The sequence below is a fragment of the Chiloscyllium plagiosum genome, unplaced genomic scaffold, assembly GCF_037043375.1.
Source record: "Chiloscyllium plagiosum isolate Xiang-an unplaced genomic scaffold, Cpla_swu_hap1 HiC_scaffold_53X, whole genome shotgun sequence".
Classification (NCBI taxonomy): Eukaryota; Metazoa; Chordata; class Chondrichthyes; order Orectolobiformes; family Hemiscylliidae; genus Chiloscyllium; species Chiloscyllium plagiosum.
Genome location: NW_028270191.1, coordinates 17,894,085 through 17,910,845, shown reverse-complemented (window position 1 = coordinate 17,910,845; position 16,761 = coordinate 17,894,085). Strand labels below are relative to the sequence as shown.

Genomic DNA, 16,761 nt, shown 5'->3' with positions numbered 1-16,761 from the left:
ACAGATCAAGTTTCACGACTGAACAAAAATCTTCATTTTAAAAAAACAAGCAATTAGACTCCAGCTACAGGTAAACAGTTAGAAATCGTTGGCACATCATACTAATTAAAGCTCATAAACCCACTCCTCTCTCTCTCTCTCTCTCTCACACACACACAGTAAAACGAGAGCATGAATCGACAGGTCAAACCGGTCTCTCTCATTTCAGTCCAGTTTTTAAAAACAAAAAGTAACAAGATATGGCCCTCACAAATACAAAAATAGGTTTTGCTCATATTCAAAGTAATTTACTTAGTAAAAGTAGAAGTGCAAACACAAGCATACTACAATTACACTTGAAGAAAGTTGAGAACAAAGGAATTTTAATACCATCAACTATTTCATAACATAGCAGTTTAGTTGATTATACACTCACAATCAGAGTTGCAGCATAGAATGGAATCTGTACTACCAGAAATGCTGTCATGCAGAGGTTCCCAACTAAAATCCCGAATAAATTCTCACTTCTCTTCTATCACATATGACTCAACAGCATAGAAATCTGCATGTTTGCAGGGTGCTGAAATTTAGTAGCATAACACAACTCAAAACGGGATAAAAGAAAACTTTCAGATCTCCAGTAAGACACTTGTTTCAAGGGAACTAATTTCATAAGGCTCCAGATTCAAGGGTGGAAAAACCATTCATTCCAGCAGCTAATTCCAAAAAATAGAACAGAATCCACAGACCAAATTCTGACCTGCTAACTCTCTTCATCTTCACTTTGGTCCGATTGAATTCTTGGTCTGGACGGAATGTAACAGAGAAATTAAATCCAGCTTTGACACCCCTGCCACCTTGATCTAGCCCTTTCATGCTCATTGGAATACGATGAATTCACAGACACTAATTTTTTTGTGTTAATAGATGGAGAAGTCATCCCTGTTCGCAAAATAAAAAATTATTCTCACTGGCTAAAAAGTTAGAAGTAGTGTGTGTTTCAAAATATTGGCAATCATAGAAGTATTCAATAAAATCAGAGCAGGTCTAATTTTAACTTCAACTCCACATTCCTGCCTACCCTGATCTATGCTTATCAAGAATCAACCTAACTTGCCCTTAAAATCTTCAAAAGATTTTATCTCCACCACCTTGGAGGTACAGAATTCCAAAGACTCAACCCTCAGAAAAGAATTCACTTGCTGTGACCTGAAATAGGCAATCCCTTATTTTTAAGCAATGACCTGCAGTTACCAACTATCCCACGAGAAGAATGAAACATCCTCTCCACATCCTAATATATACCTCATAAATAGCATATTAAGTTACAAGCAACTTAATTTATTCTGGGCTCCCAGTTAGCTCGCTACTCCTTTACTGACCACCTTCCTCCATCACCCGTCTGTAGCCACTAGCTTCTCAACCCATCCATCCCTTTGCAGCACTGGCTTCTCCATTGTCATGATGCTTTGGGATCTTGTACACATTAAACAAGTCACTCCATAGTCTTCTAAACTCCGGCAGACACAAGCCTAGTCTATCCACCTTCCCTCATAAAGTAACCTGCCTATTCCAAATATTAATCTTGTAAAAATAAAAAAAGGTAAAATACAGTGGGTGCAGGAAACCTGAAACACAGAAGGCTAGAAAACCTCAGCAGGTCTGGCAGTATCAAAACCTCTGAAGAATCATACCAGACTTGGAATGTTAACGCTTTCTCTCTTGACAGATGGTTGCAGACCTGCTGAGTTTCTCCAGCATAGTGTTTGTCTTAGTCCTGAATACATCTGCACCCTTCCTTAAATAAAGGGACCAATTATATGCATAGAACTCCATACGTGATTTCACCAATGCCCTGTACAACTACTTTTGCATTCAATTCCATCACAATAAATTATAGCATTCTACTTGCTTTCTTAATTACTTGCTGTACCTTCATACTAACCTTTTAGCATTAAGCACTGGACACCCAGTTCCCTCTGCATCTCAGTGCTCTACAATCTCTCACCATTTACATAATTTGCTTTTTTATTCTTCTTGTGAAATGACTTTTTCCCACTTTCCCAGGTTACACTCCATTTGCCAGCTTTGCCACTCAACCTAAATTCTTCTGTAGCCGCATGGGTTCTTCACAACTGACATATCTTCCTAACTTTGTGATATCAGCAAAATAAACAACCATACCTTCAGTGGTTCATCCAAGTCATTGATAGCTTATCTTACATTGGGTGGCTTGTCCACCACTGCCACAAGCAAATTCTTGCCTTTATCATTCACAACTCTAGCCAAACTTGTTCTATATTCTGGCTCCCCAAACTCTGGGTCATCCCTCTTTACTGCTTGAATATCACCTTTTTTCAACAAAGCCACCCTTTTCCTAACTTTCTGGTCTTCCTAAATGTCACATAACCTTCAAAATTCAGGTCTAATCAATGTTATCCTGCAGACATGCATCTGTAATGGTTATTAGATCTTTCTTCCTCTCAATTTGGAAATCAGTTCATCTGCTTTGTTTTGAATGCTTTGTGCATCCATTTAAAAAGCCTAAAGTTTTGTCCTTTTTTTTTAGTAATCTTTAATTTTATCCAATTCACTCATATTTTCTCTCCCTTCCATACCTGGTCTGTTTATAATTTCCCATATTAGTACCTACTTCTCCATCTTCATCTCTACTCTTTGATCTACCACATTAGCTCAATGGTCAGCACTGCTCCCTCAAAGCGCCAGTGACCCGGGTTCAATTCCAGCCTTGGGTCACTACCTGTGTGGAGTTTGCAAATTCTCCCCATATCTGCGTGGGTTTCCTCCCACAGTCCAAAGGTTAGGTAACTTGGCCATGCTAAAATTACCCATAGTGTTTAGGGATGTGTAGGCTAGGTGCATTATTCAGGGGAAATGTAGTGTAATACGATAGGGGAATGGGTCTGGGTGGGATACTCTTCGAAGGGTTGGTGCGGACTTGTTGGGCCAAATGGCCTATTTCCACATTGCAGGCATTCTATGATCTCACCAAATTTGATCCCTTGTCCCCACTATTTCGTTTAAAACTCTGCCTTACTCCCTAGTTGTGCAGGTCACAAGAACACTGGCGTCAACATGGTCCAGGAATAAACCACCCAAGTGGTACAGATCCCACTTACTCCATAGGTGCTCCACAAACTAGAACCCACTTCTCCCACTAAGCCACTTAAGATTGTAACTTCTACCAAACTCTCATTAATGCCAGTACAGGGTCAGAATTCACCCTTCAATTTTCCCTTGATCACTGGAACTGTGTCCTTTGTTTAGCATTTCCTTGATAGGGAAATTATGACCGGACACATGCCACATTAAGGATGACAGATGCACAACATAGCTTGGTAAAATTCATTAAAAGTACCAGGATGGTGCCCATTCTGTTTAAATTTAGATTATCTTTGATTTCTTTCATTGACAACAGAGTAAAATAAATCACAGGGTAAACACTGCATGGCTAGGTACCTGATAGCTTGCTAAGCAATAAAACTACTGAGTATGTTCATGTCAACTATGGCATTTAATTGCAATATTATTTCCCCCCCCCCCATACTTACTTCAAGACAATTTTTTTCCCCAATTTATCACTTTTTTTCAATCTTGAAACCTTGGATAAGCCGTACTCAGATTAGCTTGCTTTGTACTTTGTTCACAAAATGGAGTCCAGAGCACAAGAGGCACTGTCTGCAGAAAGCTGCTGAAGCAGACATTATTTCAGACTTGTCCAGTCCAAATCAGCTCAGACCTCAAGACCCCTTTTGTGGGTGGTACAAATTTCAGTCAGAAAATACTTTTTTTTTTAAATGTAGTTTTGTTCTCATCTTACAGTCATACATGTATTACCTTTTCCATAGATATAGTCAGATAGATAACTTACAAATGAAAACCATGAATGATGCACCAGGTGACAAGTCTCCAGAATGCAGAACTAATTATAGTTAATATAAATGAAGGGCATATGCCACAAAAGGTACTGTATGTAATGCCTTGCAGCTGGGAGAACACAGTAAACTCAAGTCAAATCATAAGGGCCCGTCCACAGATTCATGTTAAGAGTGGCTTGGAGTTAACTGAGGAAACCCCTATGTAACTTGATTTGCTTACAAATGCATTGTTAAAATCAAGAAAACACAGCACCATAGCAAATGTATGAAACGTGTCTATTTTTCCAATTTCTTTCCACCTTTACTGGTCTGACCCTGTACAGTAGAAGCTTCTGAAAAAATGTTGGGAGTAGGTTCTGGAGAAACTTAGTAATCTTTTTCAGCTAAGTGTGCTTTCTGTGTTTTTGTGTTGCAATGCAAAATCTCAGAACGTCCCTACAGCCTTTACGGCTTCAGCTGGGATACAGGTAGGAGAGAATGTGGACTCCTCGGGGTCACTGGCCTCCTTAGTTGAAGAATATACTAAATCTATGATTGCCTGATGAGAGTTCCATTGCATACAATGTCGTGCACCTTGGCATATATTTCTATGGTTGTCCCCACTAGAATTATTATGCCAGCCTCCCACAAATGAGAAGAGTCTAGTCATTGGACTAGATAGCCTAACTCTGTCCAATGCATTCACAGCATCTTGCATGATTGTAGCCAGGTTGAACCCAGCATAGTGGAAGTAGTTGACATCAGTGGCTTCCATCACTTTCTTTCACACCTTCATCATGAGCATGGCCTCTACAGCAGTTGGGTTGTTCTCCTGCTTATTGTGGCCTCAATAACCTAAGAGATCAGCTGCCATCGGTTGTTGGTTTTTAAGATTCCTAATTACTCTCCGATCCACTGGCAGGAACTTGGCTGTGATGTTTGGAGGCAAGATGGTTAGCTTTATGCTAGAGGCCAGTGATGTCAGGGTGGGCAGGGTTGTTGCCCATAAATGATAAGTAGTGTTCATTTTCTTCTATTCATATATTCTGTTCACTTTAGTGATCCACACAAAAATGCTGGAAGTGCTCGTGTTGGACTGGGATGGATAAAGTTAAAAATCACTCAACACCAGGTCATCTAAGCAGCTTTGTTAGTATCTTGACATTCATAAAGCAATGTAGCTTCTTGGGCTTTCCTATCACAAGCAGCAGCAGCTTTTTAGTACCATCCATGTTGGTGCAGACCATAGCAGTGATGCAGTCCTTGCTTCACTTCCCACCGAAACACCAACTTTCAACCTGGTAAAAGACAGTAACAGCCCGTTTAATCTCTAATACAAACATCTCTTGGTACATACTCATTCAGGAGATGGGTGAGACCATTTTGCATTCAAATCTGTTATTGTTGCTGGAACTGCCATACTCTCATAACATGGTAGACAAGGACATTCCTGGTCTTGAAATCAGTCCAGCCATCCATCACTGCAAGCGTACTCAAGAGGCCTTGCCTCCAATTCACTTGGTTTCCAACCAACAGTACTTTTAACTTTTCTCACAGATTTAGTTATACTTGCAAGGTTTGAACACCTTTTCACAGAGACACTTCTATATTGAATGATGGCTTGCCTGTGATTTTATAGCAACAAGCATAGCAACTCCAATGCAATTAAGTTTGTCGCATCATTTGACAAACATCCAGGAATTTGGCTAATCCAGAGTTATCAGTGCAGAACTTCAGCTCATCATAGGCATCCTTTGACTGGATTTCCTATTCTACCAGCAGGAATGGTTGACAGCTTCATAACTGGATTTTCAGATTCTTTGAACTTAAATCACTGCAATTTCACTGTAACTGGACCAATATAAGCAAAGTTAGACAGGATCAAGTTGCTCCAATGCAGTTTTAAGATGGTTGAATATGTTTCAGTGCAAGCAGGCCTGGGACCAACAGTGTTCCACAACGATGCTGGGTTTACTTTTATTTGTCATTTACATAAATGATTTGGATGAAAATTTAGGGGGCATGGTTACTAAGTTTGCAGATGACACCAAAATTGGTGGTATAGTCGACAGTGAAGGTTATCTAAGATTACAAAAGGATCTTGATCAATTGGGCCAGTGGGCTGAGAAGTGACAGATGGAATTTAATTTGGATAAATGCAAGGTATTGCATTTTGGTAAAACAAACAAGGGCAGGTCTTATACAATTAATGGTAGGACCCTGGGTAGTATTGTCAAACAGAGATCCAGGGGTTCAGATACATAGTTCTCTGAAAGTTACATCACAGGTAGACAAGGTAGTTAAGGCAGCATTTAACATGCTTACCTTCATTGCTCAGACCATTGAGTACAGGAGTTGGGCCATCATGTTGTACAGGATGTTGGTGAGGCCTCTTCTGGAGTACTGTGTCCAGTTCTGGCTGCCATGCTATATTAAATTGGAGAGGGTTCAGAAAAGATTTACCAGGATGTTGCCATGACTGGAGAGTTTGAGCTGGATAGGCTGAGACTTTTTTCACTGGAGCGTAGGAGGATGAAGGGTGACCCTTGTAAAGATTTATAAAATCAGGAGAGGTATAGATAAGGTGATCGCCAGGTGTCTTTGCCCAAAGGGTGGAGGATTTCAAAACTAGGGAGCATATTTTTAAGGTGAAAGGAGAGAGATTTAAAAGGGACCTGAAGGACAACATTTTCACACAGCGGGTGGTTGTGTGTGCAATGAACTGCCAGAGGAAGTGGTAGATACGACTACAGTTACGACATTTAAAAGACATTTGGATAAGTACATGAATAGGAAAGGATATGGGCCAAACGCAATCAAATGGGACTAGTTTAGTGTGGGGCAACTTGGACCAACTTGTCCTGCATGACTCTTAAAACTCTAAGTATACAAGTTGTTCCCCAATTTTGAGGTTGTTATTTCAACAAAAGAAAATACGTGTTTTCTACAATGCAGAGACTAAAATATAAACCAGTGAACTTGGGGGAGCCCTGAAGGTATACCAAGAAATTTCCCCAATTATACACATGGGCATTTTTTCTACATAGTTCCAATAATTGCCAGCAAAGTCCCACCTCCGTCCCAAAGTACTTTCTCAAAAGTTCACATTTTACTGAATCGATGTTCAATGAAATTTCCTCCATTCTTACCATTCCCCCTCCATTTTTGGAAGTCGCCAAATCATGCAAGGCTACAGTTTCATCAGTGCATTTCTTGCCACCATTCATCACAGGCAAGTCAATTAATGAGCAATGGCAGTTCTAATCCAAGACGAGTAGACAGCCAGGAGACTGGAAGAACATAAGCCAGGGAGCATCAGGAGGTAGGAAAGTCAACATTCCGGGTGGAACCCTTCTTCAGGGCTGGGGATGGGAGATAGGGGAGTTGCAGATAAAGGGGATAGCAGGGGCAAAGTGGTGAAGTCGGGATAGGTGAAAACAGGCAGAAGGTATCACCTGGTTGGTCATAGAGCTGTACAGCATGGAAACAGACCCTTCGGTCCAACTCTTCCATGCCGACCAGATATCCCAACCCAATCTAGTCGTATTTACCAGCACTTGGCCCATATCCCTCCAAACCCTTCCGATTCATATACCCATCCAGATGCCTTTTAAATGTTGCAAGTGGACTAGCCTCCACCACCATCCTCTGGCAGCTCATTCCATACACACACCACCCTGTGTGTGACAAAGTTGCCCCATAGGTCTCTTTTATATCTTTCCCCTCTCACCCTAAACCTATACCCTCTAGTTCTGGACTCCCCACCCCAGGGAAAAAGACTTTGTCTATTTATCCTATCCATGCCCCTCATAATTTTGTAAACCTCTATAAGGTCACCCCTCAGCCTCCGACACTCCAGGGAAAACAGCCCCAGCATTTCCCTAGAGCTCAAACCCTCCAATCTTGGCAACATTCTTGTAAATCTTTTCTGAACTCTTTCAAGTTTCAGAACATTCTTCCGACAGGAAGACCAATATTCCAACAGTGGCCTAACCTATCCAAACAGACCCCACCACCAAGGATATATTTCCCTCCCCACCCCTATCAGCGTTCCGGAAAGACCACTCCCTCCGCGACTCCCTCATCAGATCCACACCCCTCACCAACCCAACCTCCACTCCCGGCACCTTCCCCTGCAACCGCAAGAAATGCAAAACTTGTGCCCACACCTCCCCCCTCACTTCCCTCGAAGGCCTCAAGGAATCCTTCCATATGCGTCAGAAATTCATCTGCACCTCCACACACATCATTTACTGAATCCGCTGCACCCGATGTGGCCTCCTATACGTTGGGGAGATAGGCCGCCTACTTGCAGAACGTTTCAGAGAACACCTCTGGGACACCCGCACCAACCAACCCAACCGCCCCGTGGCTGAACACTTTAACTCCCCCTCCCACTCTGCAAGGACATGCAGGTCCTTGGCCTCCTCCATCGCCAGACCATGGCAACACGACGTCTGGAGGAAGAGCGCCTCATCTTCCGCCTAGGAACCCTCCAACCACAAGGGATGAATGCAGATTTCTCCAGCTTTCTCATTTCCCCTCCCCCCCACCATTTCTCAGTCCCAACCCTCAGACTTCGCACTGCCTTCTTGACCTGCAATCATCTTCCCGACCTCTCTGCTCCTGCCCCCACCCCCTCTCCGGCCTATCACCCTCACCTTAACCACCTTCCACCTATCGTATTCCCAACGCCCCTCCCCCCTACCTTTTATCTTAGCCTGCTTGGCACACCCTCCTCATTCCTGAAGAAGGACTTATGCCCGAAACGTCAATTCTCCTGTTCCTTTGGTGCTGCCTGACCTGCTGCGCTTTTCCAGCAACACATTTTTAAGCTCTGATCTCCAGCATCTGCAGTCCTCACTTTCTCCTAATCTTCTTTGCTGTCCATTACATCTCCAATTTTGGTGTCATCTGCAAACTTACTAACTATACCTCCTGTGTTCACATCCAAATCATTAATATAAGTGATGAAATGTAGTGGACCCAGCACCGATCCTTATGGCACTCCACTGGTCACAGGCTTCCAGTATGAACAGCAACCCTCCACCACCACCCTCTGTCTTCTACCTTTGAGTCAGTTCTGTATCCAAATGGCGAGTTCTCCCTGTATTCCATGAGATCTAACCTTGCGAACCAGTCTCCCATGGGGAACCTTGTTGAACGCCTTACTGAAGTCCACATAGATCATGTCCACCGCTCTGCCCTCATCAATCCTCTTTGTCACTTCTTCAAAAAACTCAATCAAGTTTGTGAGACATGATTTCCCACACACAAAGTCATGCTGACTATCCCTAATTAGTTCTTATCTTTCCAAATACATGTAAATCCTGTCTGTCAGGATTCCCTCCAACAACTTTAGGGGCGGCACGGTGCCTCCGTGGTTAGCACTGCTGCCTCACAGCACCAGGGACCCAGGTTCGATTCCAGCCTTGGGAAACTGTCTGTATGGAGTTTGCACAGTCTCCCTGTGTCTGCGTGGGTTTCCTCCGGGTGCTCCAGTTCCCTCCCTCAGATGTGCAGGTCAAGTGAATTGGCCATGCTAAATTGCCCATAGGGTTAGGTGTTTAGTCAGAAGGAAATGGGTCTCTGGGCGGGTTACTCTTTGGAGGGTCGGTATGGACTTGTTTCCACACTGTAGGGAATCTAATATAATCTAATCTAATCAAATTAAATCAATTTGTCCACCACCAGTGTCAGGCTCACTGGTCTATAGTTCCCTAGCTTGTCCTTACCACCTTTCTTAAATAGTAGCACGATGTTAGCCAACCTCCAGTCTTCCAGCACCTCACTTCTGACTATTGATGACACAAATATCCTAGCAAGGGGCCCAGCCATCATTTCCTTAGCTTCCCACAGAGTTTGAGGGTACACCTGATCAGGGCTTGGGGATTTATCCACTTTTATGGGTTTCAAGACATCCAGCACTTCCTCCTCTGTAATATGGACATTTTTCAAGATGTCACCATCTATTTCCCCACATTCTATATCTTCCACAGTAAACACTGATGCAAAATACTCATTTAGTATCTCCCCCATCTCCTGAGGTTCCACACATAGGCTGCCTTACTGATCTTTGAGGGGCCCTATTCTCTCCCTAGTTATCCTTTTGTCCTTAATGTTTTTATAAATATCCTTTGGATTCTCCTTAACTCTACTTGTCAAAGCTATCTCACGTCCCCTTTTTGCCCTCCTGATGTCCCTCTTAAGTATACTCCTTCTGCCTTAATACTCTTAAGGATTCATTCGATCTCAGTCTATATGTGACGTATGCTTCCTTCTTTTTCTTGACCAAAACCTCAAAGTCTCTCGTCATCCCTACACCTACCAGCCTTTCCTTTCACCCTGACAGGAATATACTGTGTCTGGACTCTTGTTATCTCATTTCTGAAGGCTTCCCATTTTCCAGCCATCCCTTTACCTGCGAACATCTGCCTCCAATCAGCTTTTAAAAGTTCTTGCCTAATACCGTCAAAATTGGCCTTCCTCCAATTTAGAACTTCAACTTTTAGATCTGGTCTATCCTTTTCCATTACTATTTTAAATCTAATAGAATTATGGTCGCTGGCCCCAAAGTGCTCCCCCTACTGAGATCTCAGTCACCTGCTCTGCCTCATTTCCCAAGAGTAGGTCAAGTTTTGCACCTTCTCTAGTAGGTACATCCACATCCTGAATCAGAAAATTTTCTTGTACACACTTAACAAATTCCTTGCCATCTAAACCCTCAACATAATGGCAGTCCCAGACTATGTTTGGAAAGTTAACATCCCCGACCATGACCACCCTATTATTCTTGCAGATAGCTGAGATCTACTTACAAATGTTTCTCAATTTGACTCTGACTGTTAGGGGGTTGAAAATACAATTCCAATAAAGGTGATCATCCTTTCTCATTGCTCAGTTCTAGCCAAATAACTTTGCTGGATGTATTCCCAGAACTATCCTCCTTAAGTACAGCTGTAATGTTATTCCTTATCAAAACCGTCATTCCCCCTCCTCTCTTTCTATCCTTCCTGCAGCATTTGTATCCTGGAACATCAAGCTGCCAGTCCTGCCCATCCCTGAGCCATGTTTCTGTAATTGCTTTGATATCCCAGTCCCATGTTCCTCACCATGCCCTGAGTTCATCCGCCTTCCCCGTTAGGCCCCTTGCATTGAAATATATGCAGTTTAATTTATCAGTCCTACCTTGTTCTCTGCTTTGTCCCTGCCTGCCCTGACTGTTTGACTTGCCTTTGTTCTCAACTGTACCAGTCTCAGATTGATGTCTTTCCTCACTACCTCCCTGGGTCCCAACCTTCCAGCATACTAGTTTAAATCCTCCAGAGCAGCTCTAGTAAATCTCCCTGCCAGTATATTAGTCCCCTTCCAATTCAGGTGCAATCCATCCTTCTTGTTCAAGTCACTGCTACTCCAGAAGAGATTTCAATGATCCAAAAATGTGAACCCTTCTCCCATGCACCAGCTCCTCAGCCACACATTCATCTGCTCTATCCTCCTATTCCTACCCTCACCAACTCGTAGCACAGAGAACAATCCAGATATTACTATCCTCGAGGACCTCGTTTAAATTCCTGCTGAACTTTCTATATTCTACCTTCAAAATCTCATCCTTTTCTCTTCCTAATTTGGAGATGCCGGTGTTGGACTGGGGTGTACAAAGTTAAAAATCACACAACACCAGGTTATAGTCCAACAGGTTTACTTGGAAGCACACTAGCTTTCGGTGCTTCGCTCCTTCCTCAGGTGGTAGCGGAAGGCTCAATCCTAACACAGAATTTATAGCAAAAATTTACAGTGCGATGTAACTGAAATTATACATTGAAAAATTGATTGCCTGTTAAGCCTTTCATCTGTTAGAATACCGTGATAGTTTCACTTCTTTCATATGTAAATTACAAACCTTTTTTTAAAAAGTTGCATTCTCGGGTTAGCTGTTAACAATAGTGATAGCTAGACAATATGTTGAAGGTGTTGGCCCCCTGTGTTCTCTGTCTATGCCATGATGTTTAGATTTTTTAGAATAGAATCAGTGAGATAATGGAGTTCTACATGAATGCATGCAGTTTTTGAGTAAAGTACAATGTAACCCTGTAAGTACAAATTCACCCAAAAAAATGTGTGCATGTGGGTCTTTGTCTGTGTGTGTGTGTGTATGTATGTGGGTCTTTGTCTGTCTGTCTGTGTGTGTGTGTGCATGTGGGTCTTTGTCTGTCTGTCTGTGTGTGTGCACATGTGGGTCTTTGTCTGTCTGTGTGCGTGTGCGTGGTGTGATTTTTAACTTTGTACACCCCAACACCGGCATCTCCAAATCATGACTACTATCAACACCATTAACCGCCAGCTTAAAGTGGAGAGGATCTCCAAGAAGACCGTACATATCAACACAGACATCAAGTTTCTACAGGAATGCAGGCAAGCAGGAAAGATCCCAAAAGGATTATGGATCACGAACCCACTTAAGTCGACCTACAACACAGACTCCGCAGAGAGACTTTGCCACCGCACCTCTCATAAACTCCTCAATCATCTCAAGTACCAACACTGCAGCAGGCGCCACACCTTGAAATTCAGATGGAGTCCACACTCTCAGCCTGCACTCAGGATACATCAGTACAATTATGCGACATTGCCAAACAGACAAGGCGACAAAACTACACCATGTACATGCACACCAAGAACAAAAAAACTGGAGAAACTTGGCATTCTCACCAGTAATAGCAAAGACCACCCTGGAACCACAGTAGACAACATTATCACTGCGGGGAAGTCTATTATCAACTTATCGGACCACACCCTTCGACCGGAAGAGATTGAAGTCCTGAGTAGGGGTCTCAACTTCTGCCCCACCACCAAAATGAACCCGTTGGTTCTGGCAGCAGACACGAAGGAGTTCATCAGACAAATGAGACTCCGGGAATTCTTTCAAGGTGCCAGCAGTGATCCCAATGAGCCCACTGATTAACTGGAACTGTCATCACAGGGATCTGTAGAGGAGTGACCAAAGGTGTCAACTTGGACCCCACCAGAGGGCCGCTGCCCTGGGCTTGACATGTATGCTCAAACAGTCAGGAAATATATAAATACCAGATTCATCAGCCGTACCCACAAGGTAGAGCTAAACATCACATGTTCAGAACGCAATGCCATCCAGGCTCTCAAAACCAATCACAACATTGTCATCAAACCAGCAGATAAAGGAGGAGCCATTGTCATTCAGAATAGAACAGATTACTGCAAGGAAGTGTACCGACAACTGAACAACCAGGAATACTACAGGCAACTACCAGCTGATCCGATCAAAGACCACACCAGTGAATTAAACACACTGATCAGAACTTTGGATCCAGTCCTTCAGAGTTCCCTAAGCGCCTTCATCCCACGTACTTCTCGTGTAGGTGACTTCTACTGCCTTCCAAAGGTACACAAAGCCAACACACCAGGACGTCCCATCGTGTCGGGCAATGGGACCCTATGTGAGAATCTCTCCGGCTATGTGGAAGGCATCTTGAAACCTATTGTACAGGGGATCTCCAGCTTCTGTCGCGACACTACAGATTTCTTACAGAAACTTAGCACCCATGGACCAGTCGAACCGGGAACATTCCTCGTCACAATGGATGTTTCCGCACTCTACACCAGCATCCTCCACAATGATGGCATCGCAGCAACAGCCTCAGTACTTAACACCAACAACTGCCAATATCCAAACACCATCCTACAACTCATCAGCTTTATCCTTGATCACAACGTCTTCACCTTTGACAACCAGTTCTTCATCCAGACACACAAGACAGCCATCGGGACCAAATTTGCACCCCAATATGCCAACATTTTTATGCACAGGTTCGAACAAGACTTCTTCTCTATGCAGGATCCCAACCAACATTATACACCAGGTACATTGACAACATTTTCTTCCTCTGGACCCATGGCGAGGAGTCACTGACAAAACGACAGTGACATCAACAAGTTTCATCCCACCATCAACCTCACCATGGACTACTCTCGACTATCTGTCTCATTCTTGGACACATGCATCTCCATCAAGGATGGACACCTCAGCACCACACTCTACCGCAAACCCACAGACAACCTTACAATGCTACACTTCTCCAGCTTCCACCCAAAACATATTAAAACAGTCATTCCGTATGGACAAGCCCTACCCGAACACCGGATCTGCTCAGAGGAGGAGGAACGTGACAGACACCTGGAAGTACTCAGGGATGCCTTCACAAGAACGGGGTACAATGCCCAACTCATCGACCGCCAGTTTCGACGTGTCACAGCAAGGAACCGTAATGACCTCCTCAGGAGACAGACACGTGCTGCAACTGACAGGGTACTCTTCGTTGTTCAGTATTTCACGGGAGCTGAAAGATTCCGCCATGTTCTTCGTGACCTGCAACACATTATCAATGAGGATGAGCACCTCACCAAGACCTTCCCCACACCTCCACTACTTGCCTTTAAACAACCGCCAAACCTCAAACAGATCGTTGCTCGTAGCAAGCTGTCCAGCTCTCAGGACAACTCATTACAACCCTGTCACGGTAGGCGCTGCAAGACGAGTGTGGACGTAGATATCACAATTACACATGGGGACACCTCCCACCTTGTACATGGCAGGTACTCATATGACTCAGCCAACGTTGTCTATCTTATACGTTGCAGGCAAGGATGCCCGGAGGCATGGTACACTGGGGAAACCTAGCAAGGGCTACGACAACGGATGAATGGGCACCGCACAACAAATCAACAGACAGGAGGGTTCCCTCCCAGTTGGGGAACACTTCAGTGGTCCAGGACATTCAGCCTCGGACCTTCGGGTGACCATCCTCCAAGGTGGACTTCGGGACAGGCAGCAGAGAAAAGTGGCTGAGCAGAAGTTGATAGCTACGTTCGGTACCCATACCAGGCACACACACACACACATTTTGTGGGGTGAATTTGTACTTGCAGAGTTACATTGCACTTCGCTCAAAAACTGCATGAATTCATGTAAAACTCCGTTATCTCACTTTTTAGATTAGAATCAATCTAAACATCATGGCATAGACAGAGAACACAGGGGGCCAACATCTTCAAAATATTGTCTAGCTATCACCATTGTTAACAGCTAACCCGAGAATGCAACTTTTTAAAAAGAAGTTTTGTGATTTACACATGAAAGAAGTGAAACTATCACGGTATTCTAACAGATGAAAGGCTTAGCAATCAATTTTTCAATGTATAATTTCAGTTACATCACACTGTAAATTTTTGCTATAAATTCTGTGTGTTAGGATTGAGCTCTCAGCTACCACCTGAAGGAGCGACGCTCCGAAAACTAGTGTGCTTCCAATTAAACCTGTTGGACTATAACCTGGTGTTGTGAGATTTTTAATTTTTCTCTTCCTATGTCATTACGGACATTTGAACCAATGACCTAGGCTGGTCCCTCTCCCCTTTGAGGGCATTCTGCACCTTCTCTGAGGGATTCCTTAATCTTGGCATCAGGGAGGCAACACACCATTCTGATTTTTCGCTGCTGGCTGCAGAAACATCTGTCTATGCCTCTGACTAGAGAGTAACCTATCACAAATCAATTGCTTGGAACCATACATACCCCTTATTACTTCAGAGCCCATCTCAATACCAGAAACCTGGCTGTTTGTGCTACATTCCCCTGAGAATCCATCACCAAGACATTTTATAAGACAAAATCCTTATTTGAAATGGGGATAACCACAGAAGACTCATGCACTACCTGCCTACCTCTCCTACCTTTCCTGGAGTTAACCTGTCCGTATCTGCGGCTTTTCTTCCTTCCCATAACTGCCATCCATCACACCCGCTAGCTCCTGTAAATTCCTCATTGCCTCGAACTGTCGCTCCAACTGATCCATTCGATCCGATAGGATTCGCAACCAATGACGTTTTCTGCAAACCTAATCCTCAGTAACATTTAAACTCTCCCTAAACTTCAACATCTGACAAAAAAAGCATATCATTCTACAAAAGGCCATCTTGCTTCTTCACAATCTACAAAGCCAGAAAATAGTACCGTCTTATTGCTCTTAAAAAAAACACTGCTCCAGGCTAACTTAAGACTTATGACTTATATTTTTAAAATTTAATCAAGAGACAGATCTCAATAAAACATATAATCAAGAAAAAACCCAATCTACTTCCTATTGTAGATTTACAACAAAGCTACACTTAAAACTATGCACTTATCTGTTCCTGCGCTGTGAGTTCTCCTACACAGGTTCCTCCAAGATCAGCTGTGAATTTTGCCGTTTTGTTAAGTTTTCCTAGATGCACTAAGATGTCCAGAGATACATGAATTCAAACAGCAAAGGCAGGAACTGTGCAGATTCACTGTTGTGTAATTTAGCAGGTTTCTTTCTCTCTCTCCTTCACTGACCATGTGCTATCTTTGTCTGTCCTTCTCCCTCTTAAAAGTGCTGTTGTTTTGACATTTTTTTCTCCTCCAAAGTTCCAAAACGATGCAACAGCACATAAAACAGTAATTGCTGCTCCTGGAATTAAAGGAAATCACCTCCAATACCTAAAATATCTCAGAAAAGGAGCAGCTCTTACAGCCACAACTTTTTCCTGTCCTCCATCTTGGATTACCCAGAATCCTCAATGGGAGGAATCAATCTGGTTGGTGGTAGGGAGGAGTGGAACGGTGGGGGAAGGGAGGTTATTTGAAATTGGAGAACTCAAAAGTTGATTCCTCCACGCTGTAGGCTGCCCCTGCAGAAGATGAGGTGGTGTTCCTCCAATTTGCAGTCTGATTCACTGTGGCAAAGGAGGAGGCCAAGGATGGTCATGTCGGAAAGGGAGTGGGAGCGGGAATTAAAATGGGCGGTCCGGTCGGCCTCTGCAGGCCCGGGTGAGAGTGACGGCCAGG

The 16,761-nt window shown here is 43.5% G+C and overlaps 1 protein-coding gene across 7 annotated transcripts in view; it reads right to left on the bottom strand.

Annotated features, from left to right (window-relative positions):
• ikzf4 (IKAROS family zinc finger 4) overlaps positions 1-16,761 on the bottom strand; it is a 267,594-nt gene that overhangs the window by 161,734 nt on the left and 89,099 nt on the right. Inside the window, exons 2-3 of one of the 7 annotated variants that reach the window (XM_087985438.1) lie at positions 14,071-14,262; positions 3,872-5,155 (exon numbers count right to left, since the gene is read on the bottom strand). The exons of 5 other annotated variants lie outside the window; for them this stretch is intronic. The gene's annotated coding sequence lies outside the window, so the exon portion shown is untranslated. The remainder of the gene's footprint in view (positions 1-3,871; positions 5,156-14,070; positions 14,263-16,761) is intronic. One more of the 7 variants, XM_087985439.1, reaches the window with a different exon arrangement.